Genomic DNA, 25,994 nt, shown 5'->3' with positions numbered 1-25,994 from the left:
CCGTGGTCTTCTGTCTGGGAAGGCCCTGCCATGGGCCACACCGCTCGGAGCACCTCTCTCACAGTATCCTTTGCAATCTACCCCTGTGCCTCCCGCCGAGGAGGCCATGCAAGTGGATCGGTCTCGCCTGACCCCTGAAGAGAGGACTCGCCGCAGAAGTAAAAATTTACGTCTATACTGCACTGTGCGTTACCGCACAGAACCCCTGCTCATGAGCATTAAACTGCATCTCGAAAAAATTGAACTTTTTGTTTTGCCCAAATGCACCTCTGAAGTCCTCCTCGGTCTGCCATGGCTCCAACGCCACTCTTCTACCCTTGTCTGGACCACCGGGGAGATCAAGAGCTGGGGTGCTTCTTGCCACAGAAAATGCCTCACGTCTGCTCCCAGTCCCGTCAGTCAAACCTCAGTGTCTCCTCCTTTACCTGGTCTCCCCAAGGCCTATCTGGACTATGCTGTGTCTCCTCCTCATAGCCCCCGTCCTGTTAACACTCTGCCCCGTGCCAAGCTCCACCCTCTTCCCTCCCTCCCCACTCCCATGCCTTCTTGTTTGCCCGCTGTTGATGAGGTTTCCCGGGGCTTCGCCACCGTCTGGAAAAAGACTCAAAAATCCCTCATACTAGCCTCATCCCGGATGAAGAAGCATGCCGACAAAAAAAGAAGAACTCCTCCTGTTTTTGTGTGGCTCTCCACGCAAGTATATCCGCTTCCGTGTCCCCAGTTTTAATCTGGGACCACGTTATCTTGGACCCTTTGAAGTTAAGTGCCTAGAGGAAGCTACTCCTGTCTCCGGGTCCTCAGATGTCTTCCTGATCAAAGAATTTTCAGGTCCCAAAAAGAGGGGGAGACCCAAGGGGGGGTGGTACTGTTACGCCGAGCGCTCCGGGTCCCTGCTCCTCCCCAGAGCGATCGCGGGGTCCCTCTCTCTGCAGCGCCCCGGTCAGACCCGCTGACCGGGAGCGCTGCACTGACATTGCCGGCGGGGATGCGATTCGCATAGCGGGACGCGCCCGCTCGCGAATCGCATCCCAAGTCACTCACCTGTCCCGGTCCCCGGCTGTCATGTTCTGGCAATGATTGGTGCCTGGCCCAATCAGCCTAATTAGCTTCCACCTGCTCCCTGGCTATATTACCTCACTTCCCCTGCACTTCCTTGCAGGATCTTGTTGCCCTTGTGCCAGTGAAAGCCTTTCCTTGAGTGTTCCTAGCTTGTGTTCCAGACCTCCTGCCGTTGCCCCTGACTACGATCCTTGCTGCCTGCCCTGACCTTCTGCTACGTCCGACCTTGCTCTTTCCTTATCCCTTGTACCATGCCTATCTCAGCAGTCAGAGAGGTTGAGCCGTTGCCAGTGGATACGACCTGGTTGCTACCGCCGCTGCAAGACCATCCCGCTTTGCGGCGGGCTCTGGTGAAAACCAGTAGCAACTTAGAACCGGTCCAATGACACGGTCCACGCCAATCCCTCTCTGGCACAGAGGATCCACCTCCAGCCAGCCGAATCGTAACAGGGAGGCATTTAGTAGTATCTTTCAATGATAGGATACTGTACAAAATTACATCATTGTCACCTGCACTAACCTTTCGGTAAAGAAAGGTAGTGCAGGTGACACTAATAGCAACAATACTTACCAGTTCCCATTCCATTCTCCTGCAATCTTCTGCCGGGCCAAATTTGGATCATGAGTGGAGCTTAGTGAAATCACTGCTGCTGTTTTCTAGCAGCGGGACCCAGCAAAGAAGATTCAGGTTTGCCCATGCGACCTGAAAGGGACCTGTTAGTATGATTATTATCAGTTTCACTTGCAATATCTGTGATGTCCCAGTACAGGACATGGTCCTGTACTACCCTTAGGTCCTGTCAGGTTAAGTCCTTCAGTTACCTGGGGCTCCTATGCAAGGTCTCCCGCTATTGGTTTTATAAATGTGTTTGTGTCACTTACCTATGTGTAGGTAGTATAGAGGACCTGTGGGAGGTCTCAAGGACCTGTGTAAGTCTGTCACATGTTATGTTATGCAGTCACATGATTTGTTGCCACATGTTCTCCCAGAGAGCACCAGCTTAACCTATGACCCGCAGCTTGACCAATGGGTTTTAGTCCAGCCCCCCACTATATAAAGGGGTGGCCATTACCATTTCTCGGAGAACAGATTCCATCTGATACTGAGCACAGCAACCACCAGAGATCTCAGTGCAAGGGATCAGCATCTGGAAGACCCCAAAAGCTACAGTCATTCTGGTAAGTCTCAAGTCTATGTCTGCTGTCACTACAAGTAGTCAAGTCCTGCACATAGTCAAGTCAAGTCTAATTTCAAGTCAAATTAACTATACGGTGTCCATTTTAGGACATTGCCAGTCGTCAGCTGTACCTCCGTCCTCCGTCAGGCAAAACAGTGTCCCGCCTCCTCCCTCGGACCAATTGCAGACAGTCGTCAGCCGCAACTACGTCCTCCGTCAGACAAAACATCGTCCCGCCTCCTCCCTTGGACCAATTGCCGTCAGCTGCAAGCTGACCATATATTGGTCCAGCTTGCTGCGAGGTCCTCCTAATACCATCCAGCCCCCGAAGTAAATACCATCTGATCCCACCACTCACACCGCTACACCCGTGGTCCCACCATTACACCAGGTGGTCCACCAAATATCTGTCTGCACTGACAGATTTTCTTTAACACCTTAAGGACGCAGGGTGTACCTGTATGTCCTGAGTCCCGTTACTGGGGTTTAACCCCTTAAGGACCAATGACGTACCGGTACGTCATTGGTCCTGCTCTTCTGATATAACGCGGGGTTACACAGTAACCCCGCGTCATATCATGGCGGGCCCGGCGTCATAGTGAAGCCGGGACCCGCCTCTAATAGCGCGCAGCGCCGATCGCGGCGCCGCGCGCTATTAACCCTTTAGCCGCGCGCTCAAAGCTGAGCCGCGCGGCTAAAAGTGAAAGTGAAAGTTCCCGGCTAGCTCAGTCGGGCTGTTCGGGATAGCCGCGGCTAATCGCGGCATCCCGAACAGCTGACAGGACAGCGGGAGGGCCCCTTCCTGCCTCCTCGCTGTCCGATCGCCGAATGACTGCTCAGTGCCTGAGATCCAGGCATGAGCAGTCATGCGGCAGAATCGTTGATCACTGGTTTCTTATGAGAAACCAGTGATCAACATAGAAGATCAGTGTGTGCAGTGTTATAGGTCCCTATGGGACCTATAACACTGCAAAAAAAAAGTGAAAAAAAAAAGTGAATAAAGATCATTTAACTCCTCCCCTATTAAAAGTTTGAATCACCCCCCTTTTCCAATAAAAAAAAAAACACAGTGTAAATAAAAATAAAAATAAACATATGTGGTATCACCGCGTGCGGAAATGTCCGAATTATAAAAATATATCATTAATTAAACCGCTCGGTCAATGGCGTGCGCGCAAAAAAATTCCAAAGTCCAAAATAGTGCATTTTTGGTCACTTTTTATACCATTTAAAAATGAATAAAAAGTGATCAATAAGTCCTATCAATGCAAAAATGGTACCGTTAAAAACTTCAGATCACGGCGCAAAAAATGAGCCCTCATACCGCCCCATACACGGAAAAATAAAAAAGTTATAGGGGTCAGAAGATGACAATTTTAAACGTATTAATTTTCCTGCAAGTAGTTATGATTTTTTCCAAAAGTCCGACAAAATCAAACCTATATAAGAAGGGTATCATTTTAATCGTATGGACCTACAGAATACATATCAGGTGTCATTTTTACCGAAAAATGTACTACGTAGAAACGGAAGCCCCCAAAAGTTACAAAACAGCGTTTTTTTTTCAATTTTGTCGCACAATGATTTTTTTTCCCGCTTCACCATAGATTTTTGGGCAAAATGACTGACGTCATTACAAAGTAGAATTGGTGGCGCAAAAAATAAGCCATCATATGGATTTTTAGGTGTAAATTTGAAAGAGTTATGATTTTTTAAAGGCAAGGAGCAAAAAACGAAAATGCAAAAACGGAAAAACCTCCGGTCCTTAAGGGGTTAAAGTGTTCTCACGAGCGGAGAGCGCTTCAAACCCCGTGGGTCCCAACTGCTATCAGCAGCCAGAACCAAGGGTTAATACAGGGCACTGCCGATCGGGCCAATGCCCAGCATTAACCCTTTAGATACCGCGATCAAAGTTGATTGCGGCGTCTAAAATGAATGTGAAAAATTCCCGGCAGCTCAGCAGAGCTGATCTGGACTATAGCGACAAAATCGCAATGTCCCGATCAGCTGACTGGACGACGGGTGGGTCCTCACCTGCCTCCACGTCATCTGATCGGTCATCTGCTGCTCCAACCCTGCTCAGCAGGCTGGAGCAACAGAGCGCCGATAGCACTGAGCAATGCTTTGCTATGGCATAGCAATCGATCAGTGTATGCAATCAGAAGATTGCATGGTATAGCCCACTAAGGGGGCTAAAAAAAATGATAAAGAGTGTCAAAAAAGTTAATAAATGTGAATAAGCCCTTCCTCTAATAAAAGTTTGAATCACCCCCCTTTTCCTATTTTTTTAAATAAATAAATTTGATAAAAATTAAATTAATCATGTGGTACCGCCGCATGCGTCAATGTCCGAACTATTAAAATATAAGGGTAACTAAACCGCATGTTCGATGGCATACACGTAAAAAAATACCAAAGTCCAAAATTGTGCATTTTTTGTCACTTCATATACCATAAAAATATTAATAAAAAGTGATCAAAAAGTCCCAACAAAGGGGGGCGGGCTCTGAGAGTTTCAGATCGAAACAAATGTTTTCAGAAAATTTGGCGAATCGGCTGAATTTTTCAAAAATTCGCTGATCTCTAGAAAAGTTCACTGCGTAGAAACGGAAGCCCTGAAAACTTGCTAAATGGCGTTTTTTTCTCCTATCTCCCCACAAGTAATTTTTTTTGTTTCGCCGCAGATTATGCTATAAAATAAGTGATGTCAAGTACAATTGGTGATGCAAAAAACAAGCCCTTATAGTGGTCTGTAGGTGCAAAATTGAATGCTTTATTATTTTTAGAAAGTGAGGAGGAAAAAACGAAAGTGCAAAAAAATTTTTTTTTTGAGTCCTTAAGAGGTTAAAGGGGTATTCCAGGAAAAAACTTTTTTTTATATATATCAATTGGCACCAGAAAGTTAAACAGATTTGTAAATTACTTCTATTAATAAATCTTAATCCTTTCAGTACTTATGAGCTTCTGAAGTTAAGGTTGTTCTTTTCTGTCTAAATCCTCTCTGATAACACCTGTCTCGGGAAACGCCCAGTTTAGAAGAGGTTTGCTATGGGCATTTGCTTCTAAACTGGGCGTTTCCCGAGACAGGTGTCATCAGTGAAGATTTAGACAGAAAAGAACAACCTTAACTTAAGAAGCTCATAAGTACTGAAAGGATTAAGATTTGTTAATAGAAGTAATTTACAAATCTGTTTAACTTTCTGGAGCCAGTTGATATATAAAAAAAAAGTTTTTTCCTGGAATACCCCTTTAAACAAATAAATAGTATAGATACATAAATAAATAAATAGATGGGATAGGCTATCTATCTGTCTGTCTGTCTGTCTATCTATCTATCTGTCTATCTATATTTTGCCTCCAGCTGTTGCAAAACTACAACTCCCAGCATGCCTGGATAGCCAAAAGTTGTCAAGGCATGCTGGGAGTTGTAGTCTCTCTCTCTCTCTCCCTCTCTCTCTATTTCTCTCTCTCGTAATTTTTCTCTACAAAAAAAAAAAAAAACCCTACTTCAATGGGAGAAACTGAAGGATGAATATGATGGTCATGCACTTAGATTAAAGGAGATGTCTCGGTTACCCCACAATCTAAAACCTGTAGAGAAGAGATACGTTTTTTGTATGACACAAACAAAAACAAAAACCATCACTAGTAAAACAAGACAAAAACTTATCACTGTAATAATACATGTCAATTATATTGCACAGTGAATGAAAAATAAAAAAGATCCCAAATTTGATAAATAGCCTATTTTACAAATCCACACAACTTTTTTGCACCCTTTTAAAAAATATATATTTTATGGTAAAATGAAGAATGTCATTACAAAGTAGAATTGGTTCTGCAAACAACAAGCCCTCATATGGCTTTGTAAAAATGATAGGAATTATAGCTCTTAAAAGGAGTAGAGGAAGAAATGAAAACTCACAAATTTCCTCCATCATTAACCTGTTCAGGATGTAGGGCGTATGCATACGCCCTGCATCCCGAGTCCTTAAAGGGGTTATCCAGGAAAAAAACTTTTTTTTATATATAAACTGGCTCCAGAAAGTTAAACAGATTTGTAAATTACTTCTATAAAAAAATCTTAATCCTTTCAGTACTTATGAGCTTCTGAAATTAAGGTTGTTCTTTTCTGTCTAAGTGCTCTCTGATGACACGTGTCTCGGGAACCACCCAGTTTAGAAGCAAATCCCCATAGCAAACCTCTTCTAAACTGGGCGATTCCCGAGACACGTGTCATCAGAGAGCACTTGGACAGAAAAGAACAACCTTAATTTCAGTACTGAAATTATTAAGATTTTTTAATAGAAGTAATTTACAAATATGTTTAACTTTCTGGAGCCAGTTGATATATAAAAAAAGTTTTTCCTGGAATACCCCTTTAATGACGTAGGGCCTATGGATACACCCGTGGGCATTCCGGTCCCCGGCGCTAGCCGGTTGGGGACCGGACTGGGATGCTTGCTGAAATCATTCAGCAAGCATCCCGGCATATCGCTGAGGGAGTCCTGAGACCCCCCCAAGTCGGGGATCGGAGAAAATTGCATGTCAATTCAGACATGCGATTTTTTGCTATTTCGGGCTGATCGGGTCTCTGGTGACCCAATCACCCGGAAAATAGGGATGATCGGAGCTGTCAGTGACAGCCCCGATCATCCTGAAGGTGGTAGTAAAGCAATCTTTACTGCTGCCCTTCTAGTGGTTGCCAAACTGCAACTCCCAGCATGCCCAGACAGTTTTAGTTTTGCAACATCTGGAGGGTCACAGTTTGGAGACCACTATTACAGTGGTGTCCAAATGGTAGCCCTCCAGATGTTGCCAAACTACAACTCTCAGCATGCCTAGACTGCCCAGGCACGCTTGGAGTTGTAGTTCTGTAACATTTGTCCCTTCAGATTTTGCAATTTTCATAAACATTTTGAAAATTGCAGCTATAAATTTTTTCAAAAAGTACAAATATGTCCATTTTATAATGCCAACATAAGGTAGACATATTGTATTTGTGAATCAATATAAAATGTATTTGGAATATCAATTTTCCTTACAAGCAGAGAGCTTCAAAGATAGATAAATGCTAAATTTTTATGAAATTTTGGGATTTTTCACCAAGAAAGATGCAAGTAACGATGAAAATTTACAACTAACATAAAGTAGAATATGTCACAAAAAAACTGTCTCAAAATCAGAATCATCGGTAAAAGCATCTCATAGTTATTAATGCATAAGTTGACAGTGGTCAGAATTGCGAAAAAGGGCTGCGTCCTTAAGGTGAAAATGAGCTGCGTCCTTAAGGGGTTAAGGGGTTAAAGATTTTGATGTCCCTCTTTACCTTCATTTACCTTTTTTCCTTAGTGCACACAGTACAGATTGAGCTCTTTAAAGGGGTATTCTAGGATATTTTTTTTATTTGACTATGCTACAGGGGCTGTAAAGTTAGTCTGGTTCATAATATAGTGTCTGTAACTGTGTGTGATGGTGGTCTCGCAATTTTTCTGTGATTTTCTCCACAATATTTATTTTTAGCAGCATACAAACTTACTCAGGTCTTGGGTTTTCCCAGAATGCAGTGTGTCGAGACATGACCTCCCTAGTCAGGTGTGTAAAGGGAGCCTGTCCTACTTCAATGGGTGGAGCAACCGCTGGGTGGGAGAAAACACTGGTCTTTTGAATGTAATGCAACTCATTTGTGTTTCAATGGGTGGGGTGGCCGATATGTGGGAGGGAGGAAAGTGACCTCACACTTACAAACAAGAAACTATAGGATTTGTAGTTTAAGAGAACGAATGCCAACAGGAAATACACAGTTCACAAAAAGCTAGCCACAGCATTATGGTAATCTCACAACATAGCCATTTAGCCCAAAGACAAGCACAGATCCTTCCTAAGCATGCCCATTACTGTCTGGCAGGTACGTACGTAAATCCCCTTATGGTGGATAACCCCTTTAAGTCTTTAAAGGGGTACTCCAGTGGAAATTTTTATTTTTAATGGTGCCAGAAAGTTAAACAGATTTGTAAAAGACTTCTATTAAAAAATCTTTACCTTTCCAGTACTTTTTAGCAGCTTTATGCTACAGAGGAAATTATTTTCTTTTTTAATTTCTTTTTTGTCTTGTCCACAGGGCTCTCTGCTGACACCACTGTCCATGTCAGGAACTGTCCACAGCAGCATAGGTTTGTAATAGGAATTTTCTCCGGCTCTGGACAGTTCCTGATATGGGCATCAGGTCAGCAGAGAGCACTGTGGAGAAGACTAAAAAATTCTTGAAGAAAATAATTTACTCTGTAGCATACAGCTGCTAAAAAGTACTGAAAAGGTAAAGATTTTTTAATAGAAGTCATTTACAAATCTGTTTAACTTTCTGGCACCCGTTGATTTAAGGCCTTCCATTTTTTGTAGTACTTTGAATCTGTTCTATTTTATCAATTTTCATGTGAAGTCTCCAGATCTGAACACATATGTGGTTTCACTAGAGCTCCATACAGCAGGATCTCAATTGATCTCTTCCTATCAGGTATACATCTAGCTGGTTGTACTGTTGCCTTAATTTGAGGCTGTCAGACATCACTACCTCTAAATGATTCTCTTCTAAAGCCTTCACTAACACACAACTGCCAATACACTATTTAGACAAATGATTCCCTCTGTATTATTTGGAAACATTGATCTACAATTTCCGTTGTTTTGACCACCTACTTACAATTAAAAAAGTTAAAATAAATAAAAGCTAAATAATTTCTCATATTACAGATACCTCCAGGAATATCAACCCTGTCATCAAAAACAGGCAAACCTCCCAAACCTTCTCCTATGTCCTAGGAACAGAAGCTCGTGGTACACTAACCAGTCTCTCTTTAGCCCTTCTCCAAAAGAGAACCTCAAAGAGGCTTCATTGTACTAATGTATAAAATAGGCACATGCTCTGTAGCAGGTGTCTCTCTCTATTTATATTTGCCACATTTTGATGCAGCAGGAAAGTACTCTACCAAATGTAACGTAAATGATGTCTAGATGTAGAGCTGTTTACACTGGGGAACTAATGATTATACATAAAGATTAGAGACTGCTATACAATTATTGTAATGAGATTTAACAACCTGTCTGTCAGTTTTCTCATTTACAGCACCCACAGAGGATAAGAGGTTATTATTCATAGCAAAAAGAGAAGAGATTTAATCTTTTAGCTTTACTTTGGATGATGTGGAACTATAAAATCTACTGTATACCTTTGACAACTATATGAAGAGCTGCAGAAGTATAAGATCTGTGCAATATGATAAATCAAAACTGTAGCGTATAACCTTTTAATGTATCTTTTTAATAATAATGATTGTAGTAATTGTTAATAATAATTCTTTCATTATAGGATCGAACGATCCGAAACACATAAATTATGCTGTCATTTTTATCCACCTGACTTAAAGAAAAAGGTTTTAAAGAGTGCTGACTTGTATCTTTTTAAAACAGATATAGCATATTTCAAAGTTACATATCAAACCGTATCAAACCGATCATTGCAAGCCTGTACTGTACAGTAAATCTGAGAGATATTTGGTTACAAAACCCATTATTGAATACACTACAAGACAATTGTTAGTAAACAGAGTTCCCTGTTCAGGACTGTTATATATAAGGACTTGGGCACATTGGCATGAAGCCTGTACAGAAGGGAACTGAGCCTACATGGTTCTTCTGGTACAGATATAAAGCCTCTATAAGACACTTATTGGCCATAACATTAAAACAACTTTCCAGCAATTGTATAGGCCCCTCATGTGCCCCTCTGAGCCATTGAGACATAGACTCCACTAGATGGTATCTTCTGGTATCAGACACTAAAACATTTGGAGTAGGCCTATTATGTGCTGAAAATTGTGAGGTGCCCGTCTATGGATCAGACTTATTTTTTCATCCCACTGATGCTCAATCAGATAAAAATATTGGGAATTTGTAGACCGCATCAACACCTTGAACAATTTAGTATGTTCCCCAGACCAGTCCTGAACAACCTTGTAGTGTAACAGATCGCATTATGCTATTGAAATAGGTGATGTTATCATTGGGAAATGCTGTCTCCATAATGAGATATTCTAGGGCTGTAATAATATTTAGGTAGGTGACTGTTCTACCTAAAATATCCCACCCCTCTACAGGTGTCATTATATCAAAATAATCAATCTTATTGTTTTAAATGCTAGGGCTGATTGGCTTATTGGCCAGGAAGGGAACAGTTGGTTCTTGGAAGTGATGTTTTGGAAGCAGTAAAAGTTAGCAAATGTAAGGATCTAGGAGACTTTCCCAATGGCGCATGCAGAGCATCTAAAAAATGGCAGGTCTTGCAGGGTGTTCCCTTTATGAAGCTGTTAGCACCTACCAAGAAGGGAAGGACAGCAAGTGAGCTAGAGACTTGGTTTTGGGTCCCTAAAAAATGGTTAATGCTGGCAATGGCATAGTTCATCATAGCTTATGGGGCTACATAGGGGCATACCAATTAGAGTGCCCATGCTGTCCCTACCCACCACTAAAAGTGCATACAGTAGGCATGTGAGCATTAGAACTGGAATATAAACACTTACTTGGGGATGAAAGGTTATCCTGATAAATTGTGGAAAGAAGGGATCCAGTATAGAAGTATGGAAACTTTTGGTCCTTCCTTTCATGTGGATATTACTTTGACACATACCATCTACTTAATCCCTTAAAGGAGTACTGTAGTGTAAATTTTTATTCTTTTAATGCACAATTTTGGACATTGGTAATTTTTTTACGTGTGCGCCATTGACTTTGCGGTTGAACTAACCATTTATTTTAATAGTTCAGACATTTACCCACGCGGTGGTACCACATATGTTTATGTTTATTTTTTATTACATTTTAAAAAACGGGAAACGGAGGGTGAGTCAAACTTTTATTAGAAAGGGGTTAATTCACTTTTATTTTTTTTTATTTTTTTATTTTTACACTTTTTCCTTTTTTTTTTGTCCCCATAGGGGGCTATAACATGCAATCTAGCTTTGGCTCAGCTTTGATCATTGTTATCGGTGCTCTGCCTGCCATGGCTGACTGGGACATCAAAACACAGATCAAATGGCGAGGAGGCAGGTAAGGGCCCTCCCATCGTCCACTCAGCTGATTTCGCCGCAGATGTCCCGATCAGCTCCCTGAGCATACCGGCACTGATAGATCCTACATTTAGATGCCGCGATCAACTCTCAATAGATATGACTAGAGATGAGCGAATTGAAGTTGACGAACCCGAATTCGTTACGAATTTCATGAAAAATTTGATTCGCAACGAATACCAATATCGCCGGGATTCTATCGCGCGAATCGCTTCATTAAACTCCATTTTACAGCGTTCCAGGCTATTGGAGACCTAAGATGGCGGATCCACATGTGAGTATTATGTGAGTGGGGATTATGGGAGGGCGGGAAACAGCGGCGGGAATGAAGGTAGGCGGGCTGACCCTGAATCACATGTGAGATGCACTCAGATGGAGAGATCTATGCGCTCAGATGGAGAGGACGGGACTGAGTGTGTGTGAATAGCTCATACCACAGCGTTACATTGCAACTGCTAGTCACATCAGCATTAGGGAAAGACAGGAGTGCAGAGTGCTGTGCTGTTACACTGAGAAGAAGGATCATTGATAGCTAAACCTCCTATTCACGTTATTGAGCATTGCAGCAGAGAGGGGCAGATAGCTGTCAGCTGCCTCATACAGATCTCCAAGCTGCCTGAACTTTCTGAAGCATCTTATCTCCTCATTGTTCAGCCCAATTGAGTTTTTTTTCTCCACAAATCTTTTGCTGCTCAGAATTGTATGACAGAGTGCAATTTAGGGTTTAATCCCTGGATTTTTTTTTTGTGTAGCTGCACTGTTGGGTCCTGCTGTTGTTCAGAAATAAGTCATATTAGTGTGGACTTTAGTGCCTTTTTACCATTTTTCACCTGTTACTCTGTCTCTGTGCTAAATTCAGTGTTATACCACACGTTATACACCTGCCGGTGTATTAAAGAAAAAAAAAGATTTTCCTGCATACAAATACGCTTAACAGTGGCCTTATCATTGCAAAGGGCCTAAATACAATCAAATAGCGTGCCATATACTACCTTTTTTCTGTCTCTGTGCTAAATTCAGTGTTATACCACACATTATACACCTGCTGATGTATTAAAGAAAAAAAAGTTTTTTCTGCATATAAATACGCTTAACAGTGCGCTCATCATTGCAAAGGGCATACATAGAACCAAGTAGTGTACTGTTTACTACCTGTTATTCTGTCTCGGTGCTAAATTCAGTGCTATTCCACACATTAGTATACACCTGCTGGTGTATTTAAAAAGAAAAAAAAGTGTTTTTTCTGCGTAGAAATACGCATACCAGTGCTCTCATCATTGCAAAGGGCATACATACAACAAAGGAGTGTACTATTTAGTAACTGTTATTCTGTCTAGGGCCTATATTCTTTGAAAGGACAGGCGTAAGTAATTGCCTGCTGCTGTTCTATACCCTCATAAACGCACTGAGTATGTCAGGCAGGGAAGTGCCAGGACGTGCACAGAGAAGGGGCAGAGGCCTACATACATCAGGCAGAGTTGGCAGCAGACTTGGGGCGAGTGGCAGCAGGAGTCGCAGCAATAGGCCTGAGCTCCCGTTAACACCCAGCGGTCGTGTCATCGACCCATCTCTCCTCGTCAATTGGTTTGCACACTCATCCCCATCATCACAAGCAACATGTGCCAACCCCAGTCAAGAGTTGTGGGTTCCTCAGACACAACCCTCAGTTGGCATGGCCCGGGAGCGGTCCCCGTAATCCCATTGCCTTTGTCCTATGCTGTTCCCTCTCCCAAAGGAATATCTCATGCTTTGGGTTCAGCTCCACTATTTACTGAGGACAATCCAATAGAGGACAGTCAGCAGTAAATGGGCAGCCAAGAATGTGAGGAGACATGCATCGCTTGCTCCGCAAGGGGGGCAAGTAGTGATGCGGAGAGAGACGTGGGAGGCGGTGTTTCAATTGTTCAGTGTCCTGAGGCAGACACTGTTGTGGAACACGAGGAGGACATCAGTGACGTGCACACATCTTTTGATGATGATGAAGCCGATCGCAATTGGGAGCCGGGTGCAGAAGCCAGGGCTTCATCATCAGGAGAAGAGATTTGCTCTTTGTCTATGAGGCAGCAAGGCGGTAGCATGGTTGGCAATCAGCGTGGTGGTGGCAGTAGTGGAAATTCAGGAGCCAAACGTGCCAGGGGGAGACCACCTGCTTCGCGGCAAGCTACCATTCAGGGAGGTAGTGGAACAGGGGTTCCTGGAGACGGCGCCAATAGCAGTGAAATAGTGCGGACTGCGGGTGGGAAAATCAGCTACTCTGCGGTGTGGTTGTTCTTCATAAAGAATCCGGAGGACCTTAGCGTAGTCACATGCAAAATCCGTGGGCAGAAAGTGAAGCGTGGCCAGGCTCCCAATCTCGGCACCACGGCCCTGCGTCAACACATGATTCGCCACCATAAAGCGGCCTGGGATAACCGTGGCTCCAATGTAGTGGTCCAGCCTGCCACATCACCCAGTGGTCATCCGCTCCCTCCGTCATCCAGCCAAGGCTCCACCACCTCAGCCGAAGGGAGCATTGTGTCAAACCCTCCTTCTTGCACTCCTGCTTCTTCCTCTCGTAGTCAGCCATTCTGCCAACAATCGATCGGCGAAGCCATGTCCAAGAGACAACAGTATGCGCCCACTCATCCAACGGCGCAGAAGTTGAATGTGCTTCTGTCCAAGTTGCTGGTGTTGCAGTCTCTCCCTTTCCAACTGGTGAACTCTGCAGCTTTCAGGGAATTGATGGCTTGTGTCGAGCCGAGGTGGAGAGTCCCAAGCCGTCATTTCTTTGCAAAGAAGGCAGTACCAGCCCTGCATAAGTTTGTACAAGAGAAGGTGGGCCAGTCCTTGTCGGTGTGTTCAAAAGTGCACGGCAGCGTCGACGTGGGGAGCTGTAACTACGGGCAGGGACAATACATGTCTTTTACGGCCCACTGGGTAAATGTTGTTCCTGCACAGCCACAACAGCAACTTGGACAGGTCACACCGCTTCCTCCTCCACGCTCTCACTCCCAGGCAGTTGGTCCTTTTACAGTGTGCGCCTCCTCCGTGTCCTCGGCCTCCACTGCACGTCCAAATCTCGGTGGCCTTTCATCGTACCACGTGTGTAGGGCACAGCGGTGTCAAGCCGTCCTTCACATGGTTTGCCTTGGCAAACGGAGTCACACAGGGGAGGAACTGCTGAATTTCATTAGGGAAGAAATCCGAGTATGGCTCACTCCACGAAATCTGGAAATGGGAACCATGGTGACCGACAATGGGAAGAACATTGTGGCCGCGCTGCGACAAGGAAGTGTGAACCATTCGTCCTGCATGGCACACGTGTTGAATCTGGTTGTCAAGAAGTTCATATTCACCCCATTTGCAAGACGTCCTGACAATGGCAAGGAAACTGTGCATGCACTTCAGCCACTCGTACACCGCCAAGCACGCTTTGCTTGAGCTGCAGCGTCAGAACGGTATCCCACAACATAGTCTCATTTGTGACGTTGCCACACGTTGGAATTCCACCCTCCATATGTTGGACAGACTATACGAACAAAGAAAAGCCATCACAGATTTTTTGATGATACAAGCAGATAGGAGTACTCCCCTGTGTAACTTCAATGTGAACGAGTGGCAGCTCATACGCTGAGGCCCTTTGAGGAAGCCACATTTTTTGTTATTCGCTCGAATTACGCCATGAACAACGTAATTCCACTCCTACATTTACTCCAAAACATGATTGATAACATGGCTGGTCACGGCAATGGAGACGTTGTGCCTACATCAGAAGGCTACATGAGTCCTGTGGGAGATGAACTGGAGGAGGATGATGAGGGGCAGAGCGGAGCACAGTTTACGGTGGATGAGATGGCCGGTGTTTCTGGTCATTGGACAGGAGAGGAGGAGCAGGAGCAGCCAGAGGAGCTGGAGGGTTATTAAGAGGGAGGTGAGACAGAGGACCCAGACACACCATGGCAGTATGCAGTGGAGATGGAGGCAGGTAGTCCCAGCGAGTCACTGTCACAAATGGCACGATGCATGCTGAGTTGCTTGCGTAGTGACCCCCGAATTGTCAAAATTCGTCAGCGCGATGACTTCTGGATCTCCACCTTATTAGACCCTCGCTACTGGCCCAGAATGTGGGCCTTTTTTACACCCACTGAGAGGGAGGACAAACTGACCTACTTCAGGGATCTTCTACGTAGTCGGTTGGCCGATGCCTATCGGCCACATGGTCCATCCACTCGCAGGTCTGACTCGGGGGGCGCTCACCTTCCACTGCCACGGCTGCTGGGGAGGGAAGGGGTGGCAGGAGCAGTACCGGCTCAATCAGCAGCTTGAGGCTACAGTCGCTGACGAGTAGCTTTCTTCAGCCGCATAAGGAAGCTACTCATCAGCAGCAGGTGGACATGGAGCAGGACCTGAACCAGCAGGTGGTGGCTTACCTCGACATGACCCTGCCAACAACCGTTGAAGATCCGCTGGATTTCTGGGCAGCCAAACTCGATTTATGGCCGCAACTAGCAGAGTTTGCCCTGGAAAAGCTGTCCTGCCCGGCCAGTAGTGTGCCATCAGAGCGGGTGTTTAGTGCGGCCGGGGCCATAGTCACCCCAAGGCGAACTCGTCTGTCCACTAAAAATGTGGAGAGACTGACGTTTGTCAAGATGAATCAGGGATGGATCAGCCAGGATTTCGAGCCACCAATGACAGATGGGTCTGAGTAGATTGACCATGCTCCTACAACAACATTTTCTCTATTGTGGTTGGTTATGAAACCCTCTGGGGCAGACCTGGGCATTGTATGGCCCGCTTGCCACATACGGCCCTTTAATTGGCTCTGACCGGCCCGCGCTGATTGGGGGACAATCATGCTGCCTACTCTGGGGGCAACTATGCTCCTAATCTGGGGGACATCTATGCTGCCTAATCTGGGGGACTTCTATGCTGCCTAATCTGGGTGACATCTATGCTGCCTAATCTGGGGGACAACTATGCTCCTTATCTGGGTGACAACTATTCTCCTAATCTGGGGGACATCTATGCTGCCTAATCTGTGGGACAAGTATGCTCCTAATCTGGGGGGCATCTATGCTGCCTACTCTGGGGGACAAGTATGCTCCTAATCTGGGGGACATCTATGCTGCCTAATCTGGGGGACATCTATGCTGCCAAATCTGGATGACATCTATGCTGCCTAATCTGGGGGACAACTATGCTCCTTATCTGGGGGACAACTATGCTCCTAATCTGGGGGACAACTAAGATCCTAATCTGGTGGACATCTATGCTGCCTAATCTGGGGGACAAGTATGCTCCTAATCTGGGGGACATCTATGTTGCCTACTCTGGGGGACAAGTATGCTCCTAATCTGGGGGACATCTATGCTGCCTAATCTGGGGGACAAGTATGCTCCTAATCAAGGGGACATCTATGCTGCCTACTCTGGGGGACAAGTATGCTCCTAATCTGGGGGATTAATTTCAACATTGGTCTTTAAATGTAGGGGTTATGAAACCCTCTTGGGTACTGCGAATGACTGCTCCAGACTCATTGTGTCTTTCACAAACTACTTGCCTCCCTGGTGCCTCTGGCCTTAGGCCTTAAATTTTTGGATGTTAAGCAGTAGCTAAATACATGCTTAATGCAAATTTCAACAATGATCTTTAAATTCTCGGCCCTCTGCCAGGGCTAGCTCCTAAATAATTGCAATCCCAGATCCCTATCACGAACTGGTTTCAGCGTGCAACACGTACCTGTCCTTGAAAGATAGAGACACGCTAATTCGTTCAGTGGAGCGCGGCTGCGGCCTCGGAAATCTGAGGGCATAACACACCTGGTATTGCTCGATCTCGCAATTGATCGTGCAAAGGTACAGGGTTATTAAAGCCTCTTGGGTACTGCTGAGGCCTACTCCTGACTGCTCCTGGTGTAATGTATGGGGTAATTAAACACTCTTGGGTAGTGTTTTTTTTTTATCGGTAATAAAATAGAATTTTCCAGAATGCTAATCGTTACACAACGGAACGCTTGTTACGTGTGATTTTTTTAATGAAAAAAAAAATAAAAATATGGTCAGGGATTAACTCTGCTTCATCATTTTGGGCGAAAAAAGTCCTTTTGTGATCTGATCTTTTGGAGACAGATGCGCTTACACACATATTGAATTAGTTTTTGTAAAAAAATTTCAAACATTGTGTGGTTTATTATTTTTGAGAAGAATGTCTTTGGGTGGTCCACCATCCTGCATTATAGAGTCTTGTGAACTGTTGGATATGCGCTTGTTCTTACACAAAGGTATTTCTTTAAAAAATTTCTAAAATGTTGTTGTTTTTTGGAGGGGATTGTGAAGCCCGGGTGTGTACTGGTGCATCAGCCAACTCCAGGCTGTGTCCTTCAGGCAATATATGGGTTCCTCATGCTGCCAACACCTCCACACTGTGCCATTCAGCCACTATATGGTGTCCTCATGCTGCCAACACCTCCACGCTATGTCATTCAGTCACTATATGGTCTCCTGACACTGATGCCACCACCAGGCTGTCATTGTGCTGCTGTGCAGCAGTGATTCTAAGAGCGATGCCGGTAATCTGCATGCTATTCTGAATAACAGTATTATTTCACTACCCCAGCACACTCCATGTGCATTTTAGGACACAGCAAAGTGGTCTATACCCCTATAGAGGCTGTATGTAGGCTAGAAATAGCCTTTTTTAATATCGATTCGCCGCGAACAAATTCGGATCGAAACGAACTTTTCGGGAAAATTAGGCGAATCGGCCGAATCAAATTTTTGAAAAGTTTTCTCATCTCTAGATATGTCATTGGTCCTTAAGTATATGGATGCAAGGGCGTACCTGTACGTCCTTCGTCCTTAAAGGGTTAAAGGATGGTTTGACATGACAAGGAGTTTAGGCGTTAACCTGGCCCCCAAATTTCTCAGACCTCAATCAGGTCAAGCATCTGTGGGGTGTGTTAAAGAAAGAAGTTGGATCCTTCACTTTACAACTTACATCACTTAAAAGTATTTGCTGCTAGCATTTTGGGGCCAACTACCATAGAACACCTTCAGAGGTCATCTGGAGTCCACACCGCAACAGGTTGTGAGCTGTTTTAGTGTCAAGGGGGGGCCTACAAAATAGTAGGCAGGTGAGTTTATTCTTATAGCTGATTTTTATATATTTGCATTATGAGAAATAAATGAACCATGTCAAGATTTTTTTCTGTCAAATACAGAGAAAGCCTGGTGCTACAGCATGATGCTATACACTTCTATGGGTGTTGTATTACAGTTCTGTGTAATACCTGCGTGATACCTGTAATCAATACATAGATATATTCAGACTGCAATATATCACATTGGGAAGGGACCTTGTTTTCCCTATTACATGAGGACAAATGGCAACTACCTTAACGGGAAGAACTATGTAATTAGAAAGAATTAGGTTACGGCTCCTAACCTTATGTTGTTTCAATGCATTTGGAAATTGTTTCCACTAGAAGTCTGGCCCAAGCACAGAATATTTCAATTTCTTTAATTAACAGGTAATTTTGAACAGTTGTACTATTATTGTACTGCACATAGTTTAAGCAACACAGGAAACAGGCTTATTTAGAACATTTCCTAAATTAAAGTTAGAAGAAAGGTTAGGAAGAATTGTGTCTGTTTTTCTTACAATGAATGGTAGAAAAGAATAACTAAAGCATGTGGGTGTACCACTTTATGTAGCCTTTGTTAGTCAAGTTTTACAGAGGGGAGCCCAGGTAAATGGTGACATGGTTGAGAGTCATAGATGCAGATTTTTGCTCATGGTTGAGTGTTCAATTAAGCAAAGCTCGAGATTTTACAATTCTGGATTATTCTCTAAAGCTTTATAGTTAACTAGCTGAGTACCCGGCATTGCCCAGTTTTTCCTTCCTAATCCTTGTTGGGGAGGAAAATAAACAAAGGAGGAAGCTTTTGACTTCATATCCCGTCCTCATATATTGTTGTCATATCCCGACCTCCTATCCCGACCTCCTTTCCCGACCTCCTATCCCATCCTCCTATGCCGTCCTCCTATCCCGTCCTCCTTTCCCGTCCTCCTATCCCGTCCTCCTTTCCCGTCCTCCTTTCCTGTCCTCATATCTCGTCCTCCTATCCTGTCCTCCTATCCCGTCCTCCTATCTCGACCTCCTATCTCGTCCTCCTATCCCGTCCTCCCATCCCGACCTCCTATCCCATCCTCCTATCCCGACCTCCTATCCTGTCCTCTTATCCCGACCTCCTATCCCGACCTCCTATCCCGACCTCCTATCCCGGTCCTCCTATCCCGGCCCTCCTATCCCGGTCCTCCTATCCCGGTCCTCCTATCCCGACCTCCTATCCCGACCCGTAATATGTGTACCAGTTATTGAAATATCTCCAGCCGTACGGAAGTTATGTGGGAACATACATTTTCCATTGAATTGCATGGGACTTTAAACAAAAACCTCGACCCTCACAAATGGGGGTAGTTAAGGGTTAAGTTAACTATCCTATATTTTAAGTGGATATATAAGTAACATGTGACCAAGTATTATCAAAATATCTCAAGCCGTTTGGAAGTTATGCAGTAACATATATTTCCCATTGACTTGTATGGGACTTTAAACATAAACCCCGCCCCTGGCAAATGGGGTAAGTAAGGGTTAAATCACCTATCCTATGTTTGTTGTTGACATATAAGTAACATGTGTGCCAAGTTTCATGTTAATATCTTCAGCCGTTTGGACGTGATGCTGGAACATACACACATACATACATACATACAGACAGACAGACACACACACACACACGTTGAGTTTTATATATATATATATATATATATATATATATATATATATAGATTCTACTATGAGCTCTTGCTTTGTATCAAAAAGAGAGGGCACTTAAAGGGGTACTCTGATGCTAAACATCTTATCCCCTATCAGAAGGATATGGGATAAGATGTTAGATTGCGATTGGAACCCCAGCGATCTCTAGTGCAGCACCCCCGTTTTTCACCTACACAGAGCGAGGAACGCTCTGTGGCTGATGATGGCCAGCACGCCCCCTCCCATAGACTTGCAGTGAAGTGGGCGGGGCATGACACCAGGAGGGGCGGAGCTGTGACATCACGATACTCCATCCCCTGCACCGCCCGTCATCAACCACAGAGCGATCCTTGCTCTGTGCAGCTGAAAAACGGGGGTGCTGAGGGAGAGATTGCGGGGGTCCCCAGTGGCGGGATCCCCACAATCTAACATCTTATCCCCTATCCTTTTGATAGGGGATAAGATGTTTAGCACCGGAGTAGCCCTTTAAATATCTGGCCGCTCATTATACATAATTGCCCCTTTCTAAAATAAAACTACAAAACCACAAAACTGAGTTTGTGTATTCAATATTTAAAGAGATTGTCTGATCAAGGCAACTCTTTTCCATGTGTTCTGTTAGGGAAGGCAGATGTTATAGAAGGAGGGCTTCTACTTGGAGCCCACATAAGTTAGCCAATATAGTGATCTCCTAACAAAGAGTAGCTTCCACCATTGGAGGACATTAAATGGGCAGCATGTAAGACTACTTTTTCCTTGAAATGGCTTGAAGTCTTTGGTTGACCATAGTTTTAGCAGTTAACAGCTGATCAATGAAGGTTTCTTGAGATGGTCCCTTTAATATGGTTTAGGATTGAACGTTAATTAATTTTTTTTATGAATCACTTTTCTAAGGAAAAAATATTTTCTTTAAGATTTGCTAGATGTAATTTTCAAGACCTTAATATCATTTTACAGGTTTAACATAAATACTATTAAAACTGGTTATTAGACTTATTATTTGCAATTAACTTGTGTGACAAGTGTTAAAATTTTTAACCACATTCTTTGGAGCCTGTGTTACTTGGAAGGTAATTTTATATTGAAATGACCCATATTTTAAGCAATGTGCATGTACACCATGTTTTACTATAAATTGGCAAGATTTAATATTCTGAGTGCAGTATTGCTAATATTGGCAGACTAACAGTTTTAAGGATGTTAACATCCAGCATTCTCCGGTATGACAGTGTACATAATATTATAGCGCTTTATCCTTGGCTAGCATCTGACGTTTTTGCAAGCTCTCCGTGTTTCATGCCATAATGATTAGCCTCACCATAAGTCATAAATCCCGAACTGAGTAGGTTTAAATTTTATGTTTTACTACATCTGGTTTCAAAACCCATTACTTATCCTGTTTTATGACCTCATTTTGGAAGCAAAAAGAGTCACTTCAAAGGGGAAATATATAGAGTTATTTATATGGAAAACACAACAGCCTTCCGTATAAAACCAGCTTTTACACAAAGCTTGCAAACGGCAACTGCTTGAGAGAAAGAGGACTTTATAAACCTTGCTGCTGCCCACACTAGGTTTCTCCACTTCTTCAGGAGGAGAACTGTAGACTGCCATTATGCTTTTGTCCCTCCACAAGTTCGGCACAGGATCTGCAGATTTTATATGGATTTATACACAAGCATTTCAGGAACAGAAGAAACAAATACAAATGTATAATTTATACATGAAGAACTCAAAGTCATAAATATTCTGGCCAAGATTTATAAAACTGTGTGAGAGAAAAAGTGGAGGGATTTTCCCACAACAACCAATCACAGCTCAGCTTTCACTTTACCTCAGCTCGTTACCACAGCTGTGATTGGTCGCTGTGGGAAAATCACTTCACTTTTTCTCTCACACAGTTTAATAAATCTGGGCCTCTATCTAAGATTCCACACATGGCAGTTTTGGAGCATGCATCATGCTTTTTTTCTTTTAGCTAATACTAGGGTGAAGTTTAAAGGGAGAACTTGTTCACATTATTACTGTTTGCGATGGATAAACCACAGTACCCAAATGTAGAGGTGGATACTAGTTATAAAAGTCTAATTTCATTTTGTGTTTATGTCGTAGGGATTACCTACAGATTTCCAATGTTGTTATTTTATTTTGGAGCAGTTCTGAACCTGACCTAATGTGTTTGGTTAACAAAGCTACTAAATCCAAAACATGCACAGATTCTAAAACTTACACTCAATTCCTCTTTTTTTTCTAATTTCTTTGGGGGAGATTTATCAAAACATATCCAGAGGAAAAGTGGTGCAGTTGCCCATAGCAACCAATAAAATGGCTTATTTCATTTCTTCCAGGCCTCTTTAAAAATGAAAGAAGCAATCTGATTGGTTGCTATGGGCAACTGCACCACTCTTCCTCTACACAGGTTTTGATAAATCTCCCCCAAAGGTTTATAAATATGAAGAATAAAAGTGTCAGACTTTCTTCATTTTGCAGATTTTACACTGACCGAACAGATGCAGAATGCTCTCTCCAGTGCTGCATTACTACAATTCTTATATGTATGTGGTCCTACTCAGAGATCTTCTAAAATACTGCCTCCTGATTGGTTGAGAGCGCTGTTTGAAAGTCACTAATGGATTGCATGAGATCATGTGATTCTTCCTCTTCTCCTTTCTGCCATGTGGCTGATGCTATTTCAGAAGGTGCTGACGAATCTAATCCACTATAAGTTTTAGAAGAATCGAACTCGGGTTCTAGCAGAGGACAAAACTTCTCTAACAAGACTTAAAGGGGTTACCCATCATACGGTGATTTTAGTACTTTCCTGCCAAAACTGGGTATTTCCGATTGGATTTTGTTCACTAAACTACACATCCCACAGTTCCATGCTTGAAAGTTTAAGGTCCCTTTCCTTCCTCTCACACATGAGCCACCCCACCCATTGAAACACAGTGTTTTCTAACCAGGGGGCCTACAGCTGTTACAAAATGTAAACAGGATAGTCTCCTTCTGATCATCTGACTAGTGATGTCAGGTCTCGATGCACTGCAACCTGGGAAATCACCGAGACATGAGTAATTTTGTATGCTGTTAAAAATAAATATTAGGGCAATAATCACATAAGAATTGTGAGACCACCGTCACAAACAGGTACAGACACTATATTATGAACTACACTAACTTTACAGCTCTTGTAGCATAGTCAAATAAAAAAAAAAAACCTGGAATACCCCTTTAACCTGTTCTTTAGGATTTCATTTAATATATTTGATTTGTTTATCACCAGTTTGGCCTTAATTTTATATCATAGTTCATTTACTGTCCTGTTCAAAAGATTGTTGCTATCTTTCTTCAAATCCTTGCTTGTGGAACAGTATAGGAGAGACATACTATCCAAACTGCACCAATATTCTGGCTACATTGCACATAAAACTGGCTTGCATGCCTGTTTGTCAAATTTATTATATGTTTTCGATTATATGCAAAGTCATAAAATGCTCCAGATTTATTAAAGGAGTGGTCCGGTGCGGACTTTTCTTATTTCATCCTGCCTGGGCCGCAAAAAAAGAGAAAACAAACTGTCACTTTCCTTCCTACGTTCCCCCGGAGCTCCGCAACAGCTGATCGGTCGGCCCGGCTTTCTATTTCCTACATTCCTTAGCCCGGTACGTCACACAACGCTTCAGCCTATCACCGGCCGAGGCGGGACATCGCTGAGCCGGTGATAGGCTGAAGCACGTACCGGGCTAAGGTAAGTAGGTAGTAGACAGCCATGCCGATCAATCAGCTGTTGCGGAGCTCCGGGGGAATGTAGGAAGGTAAGTGAAATTTTTTTTTCTCTTTTTTTGCAGCCTGGGCAGGATGGAATAAGAAAAGTTCGCACCGGACATCTCCTTTAAGTATTTGCACCATTCTTTTGGCCTAACATATTGGAGTGAAGTTGCCAACCAAGTAGTAACTTATGTATCAAATATATTTATGAAGATGCACCAAATCTTTCATACAGTTTTCACCACTGTGATAACTTTCCTGTATCTTTAGCTTGTGTCATCTAATTTTATTTTATGTGCAGATGGGATAAACTTCCATAAGGTCAATTAACACTGCAGCACGTCACCAACCTGGGCTTTATAGCAGAGTGGCAAGAAAGATGCCTCTCTAAGTACAAGTGTATAGGTTGCTTTAGCCTAACTCACCAATAGGGAGCATGAGAACTAAAGTTGCTAAACTGTAAAAAGGACACACCAATATTACCATAATGCTGCCTCTTAGAGCACTGCAGGCCAGGGCCAGGAGCTTCATCAACTTATCCTGTCTATCACTGCCTGCCCTGCATTCTAACCACTGATTTTTCATAGGCACTGGCTGTATTTTTTGTGGCTAAACTTCCATGTTTAGTAGGCTGCATTTGGCACTCAGGCCGCATTTTGGATGCCCTGGATCTATGCTAAACTGTAGACAATGTGCATTATGATATTTTTATGGTTTATAAAGAAATAATTATGTAATTTACATGATGCAATTGCTTAGTATCATTGAAGAGTTTTTGATTCTTGTTTTCTGTTGTTGATTAGCTTCTATATATGACTTTTGGGCCTACTTTATTGGCATTACTTTATATCCTGTTTCATTCTTGCAATACAATTTTCATTCAAGGGCTTTGCTATTTTATTCTGGGATTTTGGAGACAGGATATTTATTTGAGTATGCCATTTAAAAATAAAACTCATGTAAAATTTAGTTTTGACATTACCTGAACAAAATAGAGCAAGCTTAAGCAATTGTCTAAAAAGAGGGCCACTAAAAGTATTAAATAAAAAACCCTTCGTTGCATATTTAAAGGGGTCATTCAGGATTTTTTTTATATATATATCAACTGGCTCCAGAAAGTTAAACAGATTTGTAAATTACTTATATTAAAAAATCTTAATCCTTTCAGTACTTTTTACCTGCTGAAGTTGAGTTGTTCTTTTCTGTCTAAGTGCTCTCTGATGACACGTGTCTCGGGAACTGTCCAAAGTAGAAGCAAATCCCCATAGCAAACCTATACTACTCTGTGCAGTTCCCGAGAGAGAACGGGCAGAGATGTCAGCAGAGAGCACTATTGGCAGACAGAAAACAACAGCTCAACTTCAGCAGCTATTAAATGCTATTAAATCTATTAAATGATTTTTTAATAGAAGTAATTTACAAATCTGTTTAACTTTCTGGAGCCAGTTGATTTAAAAAAAAAAAAGTTTTTTCCTGGAATACCCCTTTAAAGTTGAAAGCTCAGTTATTTATTTCTAAGCAGAAACATCATTTAAGCAAATTTCATGGTTGTGACTGAATACAAAACCACAATGACAATATTACCAGCCCTATTTAATACTATTATTGATTATATTGCAGCATCAATTAAAGCAACTTTTGATAAAAATCACATATAATTGGAAGAAAAAAAAAAATATAATAATCACAGAAAAAAGATACCATACTTACTGGTTACAGGTACAAGGGCAGGTTAGACACCTATTCCCACCATGATGCAGATCAACCACAAAACAACTTTTGCTAAAATGTAAAACGTGTAACGTGTTATGTGCATCAACAATAGCTTAGCAATCCTGCTAACCTACAGTCTCCGGGGGCATTATTATCCTATTATATAATGTAAGTGGCAGAAGGGAAGTCTAATAAAGTCTAATCATGTTTACATAAATACACTGTATAGCAGAAACTATATGGACAACCATCCCAATCATTTAGGTGTTTCAGCCACAACCATTACAGACTGGGTGTTAATAGTACAAGATGTCATCTTTACCACCAGTCAGATCTACTGTTGACAACTGTAACCGC

This window comes from Hyla sarda, chromosome 1 (assembly GCF_029499605.1).
Source record: "Hyla sarda isolate aHylSar1 chromosome 1, aHylSar1.hap1, whole genome shotgun sequence".
In the NCBI taxonomy this organism is placed as follows: domain Eukaryota; kingdom Metazoa; phylum Chordata; class Amphibia; order Anura; family Hylidae; genus Hyla; species Hyla sarda.
The sequence above is the reverse complement of the archived record's forward strand: the minus strand, read 5'-3'. Positions refer to the sequence as shown.